Source organism: Trachypithecus francoisi, unplaced genomic scaffold (assembly GCF_009764315.1).
Source record: "Trachypithecus francoisi isolate TF-2019V2 unplaced genomic scaffold, Tfra_2.0 Lachesis_group4, whole genome shotgun sequence".
Classification (NCBI taxonomy): domain Eukaryota; kingdom Metazoa; phylum Chordata; class Mammalia; order Primates; family Cercopithecidae; genus Trachypithecus; species Trachypithecus francoisi.
Genome location: NW_022681469.1, coordinates 126,443,720 through 126,450,430, shown reverse-complemented (window position 1 = coordinate 126,450,430; position 6,711 = coordinate 126,443,720). Strand labels below are relative to the sequence as shown.

At 47.9% G+C, this 6,711-nt stretch overlaps 1 protein-coding gene and 1 long non-coding RNA gene across 13 annotated transcripts in view; both read left to right on the top strand.

Annotated features, from left to right (window-relative positions):
* Positions 1–6,711, top strand: part of RABGEF1 (RAB guanine nucleotide exchange factor 1) — a 1,203,668-nt gene that overhangs the window by 939,522 nt on the left and 257,435 nt on the right. The gene's annotated exons all lie outside the window — the stretch shown is intronic.
* On the top strand, positions 96–1,513 carry LOC117072937. Its single transcript, XR_004433023.1, has 2 exons — positions 96–444; positions 1,299–1,513. It is a non-coding gene; the product is annotated as an uncharacterized LOC117072937 (long non-coding RNA).

Below are 6,711 nucleotides of genomic sequence, written 5' to 3'. Positions count from 1 at the left end.
AAGGCGCGCTCCTGTGACGTCCCGAAGGCGCGCTCCTGTGACGTCACAGAGGCCCGCCCCTCCTGTGGAACCAATCGGAAGTCGAGGCCCGGCGGCTGGGTGTTCCAGGAGCGCCCATGCGCAGACGCGTGGCCACAGGCTGCTGGTGAATGTCCGCAGGCTGCGGGTTAGTGTCCGCAGGCTCCCACCCGGCCCCCGCCACCGATAAGCTACAAGAGGGAACTTTACCACTGACTGTACTACTGCTACCTGCGCGACTTGCCAGCCTGCGGCGTAGGGCGCAGCAAGGGCCTGACGCTGAGCGAGCAGGCGCTGCGCACCAAGCGGCTGTCGCCTGGAGGGCACAAGCACAAGGTCGGGCAGAAAGAAGTTCCTCAGTGGCCACCGCAAGCCAGCTAGCTGCGGCTGCAGCCCTTGCCGCACACTCGCGTCACCTGAGCCTGTGTAGGTGCGCCTCCCAACACCTCCCCCAGCCAGGTCCTGGGGACGCCGGCAGCGTCCCCCGCCGCCGGGCCCCGCGCAGGATCGGCCCCGTCTGAGGCTGCCCTGCATTAGGGAGCTGCCTTGACCTCTGATGGCCGTTGCAACAACATCAAAGCCTTTGGAACTTTGTAGGGGGATGCAAGGGGCTAGGAAACCAAAAAAAATCTTTTAAAAAATATAAGCAATCAGGCCGGGCGCAGTGGCTCATGCCTGTAATCCCAGCACTTTGGGAGGCCAAGGCGGGTGGATCTTGAGGTCAGGAATTCAAGACCATCCTGGCCAGCATGGTGAAACCCCGTCTCTACTAAAAATACAAAAATTAGCCTGGCGTGTTGGCGGCCACCTGCAAAACCAGCTACTCGGGAGACTGAGGCAGAGGCGGAGCCTGAGAATTGCTTGAACCCAGGAGGCGGAGGCTGCAGTGAGCCGAGATCGCGCCACTGCACTCCAGCCTGGGCTCAGACTGAAGAAAGTAATTGGGCCGGCTGGGTGCCTCACGCCCTTAATCCCAGCACTTTGGGAGGCCGAGGTGGGCGAATCCCTTGAGCTCAGGAGTTCCAGACTAGCTTGGGCAACTTGGTGAAATTCTGTCTCTACAAAAATACAACAAATTAGCTAGGCATGGTGGCGCGCGCTTGTAGTCCCCGCTACTTGCGGGCTGAGGCTGGAGGATCGCTTGAGCCCAGGAGGTGGAGGCTGCAGTGAGCGTGATCTCGTCACTGCACTCCAGCCTGGTCGACAGAGTGGGACACTGTCAAAAAAAGAAAAAAGAAAAAGAAAGTAACTGATCTGTGTTTTTGTCTGATTTCCTACAGGATACCGAAGGACCTGTTCAAAGTATTTTCTGTAACTCCAACTGTAACTTGGTTCTAGGAAGAGAGAATCCATGTTTGGTTAACAGAACTTTTCACTGTCACTTAAGTTTACTGCTTCAGTATCTTTTCCTTACTAATTGATTGTTAATTAAGTAGTGTCCAAGTGAGTAGCCTTTTTAGGGTTTATTAATTAAAAGAGAGCAGCAAGAGTGGCATTTTAACTTCCAGGTTTTTTTTTCAGTTACTATGGTAACTCGAAATTTTCAAGTCCACAAATGATTTGTTCTTTACTGTAAAGAAGAGGTTAGAAATGTAAGTGGGGAGAGAACAAAGTTAGGAATATGTGTAAGATTTCTACCTAAATGTCATCTGGGCGCGGTAGCTTTCGCCTGTAATCCCAGCACTTTGGGAGACCAAGGTGGTTGATCGCCTGAAGTCAGGAGTTCGAGACCAGCCTGGCAAACATGGCAAAACCCCATCTCTACTAAAAATACAAAAATTAGATGGGCATGGTGCTGGGCGCCTTTAGTCCCAGCTACTTGGGAGGCTGAGGCAGGAGAATCGTTTGAACCTGGGAGGCCGAGGTTGTGGTGAGTGGAGATCATGCCACTGCACTACAGCCTGGGCAACAGAGCAAGACTCCATCTGAAAAAAAAAGATTTCTACCTAAATGTCACAGACTGCTCTGAAGGTTAATATTTGGTATTCTGATGTATATTGCACAGTGTGTCAACCTCAAATAATCAAAAGGGTCAGAATCTAAAGGGAGTTTATTCATGCAGAGAGTTTAAGGAGGGTCACCTGGGAAACACAGATACCCAAGAGTGGAAGACAGTGTTCCAAGGCTTAGAAGTTTGGGATCACTTGCATAGACAAAGTTTAGGGAAGCTTAGCAGAATTTCAGCATCTCTCCGTGTAAGGCTTAATACATATTTAAAACAGTCTGATTGGTCCAGGTGGTCTTTCTTTCACTCTGTCACCCAGGCGGGAGTGCAGTGGTGCAGTCGCAACTCAATTACAGCCTCAGCCTCCCTGGCTCAAGCGATCCTCCCACCTCGGCATCCCTAGTAGCTGGGACTACAGGCATGCACCAACACACCTGACTAATTTTTGTATTTTCTGTAGAGACAGGGTTTCACCACGTTGCCCAGGCCAGTCTGAAATTCCTGGGCTTAAGCAGTCTGCTCACCTCTGCCTCCGAAAGTACTGGGATTACAGGCATGAGCGACGGTGCCCAGATGAGGTGGTCTTTTTTCTGGGAAGGGTGTATTTTACTGTCTACACTGAAGATGTAAGTCATGGGGTCTTTTGTGCCATCTGGTGTGAGTTTGGTACAGAACAATAAAGGAAGCAGTTAATCTGTAACAAAGATGAGTGATTGGAAGGAGAGGAGGACTAGTCTCTGGTCTCATAGTCATTTACAGAATGAAAATAAGGAAGGAATAAATTATAATTTAAGAAGCAGAAGTTACAAACATGCTATGTGACTCTGTCAGGGTGTAACTTCCCGCTTGGCATGATAAATTTATAGAGGATCCTGAAACTTTTTTTAATTTTATAGTTGCTAGGTTCTCTGCACTGTTGATCCCACAACAATTCTTTGAGGTAGATGCTACTATCCACTTTTTGTTTGTTTGTTTGTTTTTGAGACAGAGTCTTGCTCTGTCATCCAGGCTGGAGTGCAGTGGCATGATCTCGGCTCACTGCAACCTCTGCCTCCTGGGTTCAAGCAATTCTGCAACCTTAGCCTCCCCAGTAGCTGGGATTACAGGTGCGCACTACCATGCCTGGCTAATTTTTGTGTTTTTAATAGACACCTGGTTTTACCTTGTTGACCAGGCTGGCCTCAAACTCTTGACCTCAGATGATCCACCTGCCTCGGCCTCCCAAAGTGCTGGGACTGCAAGCATGAGCCACCACGCCCTGCCCACATTTTAGAAAATGAATTCTAAGTCACAGAGAGTTCAAGTACCTTTCCAAAGATGACACAGCTAATTAGACAGCAGACTAGGTGACCTGACCCCAGGATTTTGCCCTTGACCTCTACACTACCTTGCTGAGCACAGCAGTAAATATTTCATACATGGCTTTATCCAGAATTTTCCTGTTGGTTGTGGTAAACCATGTTTCGTTGTTTTGAGACAGGGTCTTCTTCTGTTGCCCAGGCTGCTGGTGTGCAGTGACACAAACATGGCTCACTGCAGCCTCAACCTCCTGGGCTCAGGCAATCCATTTCAGCTTCCGAAAGTGCTGGGATTACAGGAATGAGTAATATAGCCTGGCCTCACGCTATATTTTAATGCTTTTTTTCAAAAATGAAAACTTTTGGCCGGGCACAGTGTCTTACACCTGTAATCCCAGCACTTTGGGAGGCTGAGGCGGGCAGATCACGAGGTCAGGAGATTCAGACCATCCTGGCTAACATGGTGAAACCCCATTTCTACTAAAAAATATAAAAAATTAGCCAGGTGTAGTGGCAGGTGCCTGTAGTCCCAGCTACTCGGGAGACTGAGGCAGGAGAATGGTGTGAACCCAGGAGGTGGAGCTTGCAGTGAGCCAAGATCACGCCACTGTACTCCGGCCTGGGTGACAGAGTAAGACTCCATCTCAAAAAAAAGAAAATGGAAACTTTTACCAGTGATTCCCTTCCTTCAAACTAATGTATAAGTGATAAGAAAATGAGGCTGTTCTGTTTTGTTTTCTTTTTGCATTTTTTTTGTTTTTTGTTTTTTGTTTTTTGAGACAAGGTCTTGCTCTGTTGCCCAGGCTGAAATGAGGTGATGCAATCATGGCTCACTGCAGCCTGGACCTCCCAGACTCAAGCAATCCTTCCCCCAACCTCCCAAGTAGCTAAGACTACAAGTGTGTGCTACCACAGTTGGCTAATTTTTGTATTTTTTGTACAGACAGGGTTTCACCATGTTGCCCAATCTGGTCTCAAACTCCTGGGCTCAGCTATCCTCCACCCTCGGCCTCCCAAAGTGCTGGGATTACAGGCATCAGCCACTGTACCTGGCTGATGCTGTTCTTTTCAAATGCATTTTTACTTTTTTTTTTTTTTTTTTGAGATAGAATCTCACTCTGTCTCCCCTGCTGGAGTGCCGTGGTGCAATCTTGGCTCACTGCAGCCTGGTCTTGAACTCTTGACCTGAGAAAATCCACCTGCCTCGGCATCCCAAAGTGCTGGGATTACCGGTGTGATCCACCACACATGGCAATTTTGCTCATTTTAGATACTAGAACTTGTTAATTAAAAAAAAAAAATTTTTTTTTTTTTGAGCTGGAGTGCAGTGGCATGATCTCGGCTCACTGCCACCTCCGCCTCTTGGGTTCAAGCAATCCTTCTGCCTCAGCCTCTCGAGTAGCTGGGACTACAGGCACATGCCACCATGCCCAGCTAATTTTTGTATTTTTAGTAGAGACAGGGTTTCACCATGTTGGCCAGGATGGTCTCGATCTCTTGACCTCGTGATTCACCTACCTCAGCCTCCCCAAATGCTAGATTACAGCCATGAGCCACTGCGCCCGGCCAAAAAAAAATTTTTTTTGAGACAAAGTCTCATTCTGTCATGCAGGCTGGAGTACAGTGGCACAGTCACAGCTCACTTGCAGCCTCGACTTCCTGGACTCAGGTGATTCTCCCACCATAGTCTCCCAAGTATCTCGGACTACAGGTGCACGCCACCACACCGGCTAATTTTTGTTTGTTTGTTTGTTTTTTGAGATACAGTCTCACTCTGTTGCCCAGGCTGGAGTGCAGTGGCGCGATCTCAGCTCACCGTATTAGCCAGGATTGTCTTGATCTCCTGACCTCGTGATCCACCCACCTTGGCCTCCCAAAGTGCTAGGTTTACAGGTGTGAGCGACCAAGCCCAGCCCACACCCAGCTAACTTTTTTTTTGTATTTTGTAGAGAAGGTATTTTGCCACATTACCCAGGCTGGTCTCAAACTCATGGGCTCAAGCGATCTTCCAGCCTCGGCCTCCTAAAGTGCTAGGATTACAGGCATGAGGCACTGTTCCTGGCCTTTTTAATTCAATTTAAATTATAAATGTGATCGCTATAGAAATATGTGTATTATTCATCTGCTGCTATGTAACAAATTACTGCAGACCTAGTGGCTTAAAAGTAAATACTTAGGGCCAGGCACAGTGGCTCATGCCTGTAATCCCAACATTTTGGGAGGCCGAAGTGGGCAGATCGCTTGAGTCAGCAGTTTAAGATCAGCCTGGGCAACATAGTGAGACTCCATCTCTACAGAAAATGCAAACATTAGTCAGGCATGGTGGTGCACACCTGTGGTCCCAGCTACTCAGGAGGCTGATGCAGGAGAATCGCTTGAGCCCAGGAGGGAGAGGTTGCAGTGAGCCAAGATCACACCACCGCACTCCAGCCTGGGTGACAGAGTGAGACTCTGTCTCACAAATACATAAATAAAATACTTAGGATCTCCATTTCTGTGGGTCAGGAATTCAGGAGTGGCAGAGCTGGGTCATTTGGGCTCAGGGTATCTCATGACGTTGCAGTCAAGTTGTCCACTGAAACTGCAGTCACCTAAAGCCTGTTTCCAAGATGGCTCGCTCATGTGACTGCTGACTGGAGGCCTCAGTTCCTGTCACATGAGCCTCTCTACAGGCTGCTTAGGTGTCATGGTGTGACAGCTGGCTTTCCCAAGTGAGTAATCAAAGAGTGAGCAAGAGGAAGCCACAGAACCTTTTATGATGTAGTTTGCAAAGTTGCAAGCCATCACTTTTGCTTTTTCCTGTCTGTCAAGGGAATCATGTAACCCAGCCCACACTCAAGGGGATAGGAACTGGGCTCCACCTTTTGAAGAGAGTATCAGATAATTTGTGGATGTATTTTAAATGACCATACTATGTTTAATTATTGCAAGTACAGTCACTGTAGAAAAATGGAAAATAGGGACAAGCAAAAAAACAAATCACTTGTAATTCCATGACTCAATGGATAGCATTACTAGTTGGGTGTATATAATTCCAATATTCAAAATATATATTTTCTCAAAATATAAACACCTTGTATATACTGTGGTGTAATCTGCTGTTTCACTTAATGTATGTATTATAAAAAAATACCTTTCATGTCAAATATTCTTTCCTTTTTTTTTTTGAGACAGAGCTTTGTTCTTGTCACCCAGGCTAGAGTGCAATGGTGTAATCTCCGCTCACTGCAACCTCTGCCTCACGGGTTGAAGCGATTCTCCTGCCTCAGCCTCCCAAGTAGCTGGGATTGCAAGCATGCGCCACAACGTCGAGCTAATTTTTTGTATTTTTAGTAGAGACAGGGTTTCACCATGTTGGCTAGGCTAGTCTCAGACTCTTGACCTCAAGTGATCACCCACCTCGGCCTCCCAAAGTGCTGGGATTACAGGCATGAGCCACCGCACTTAGCC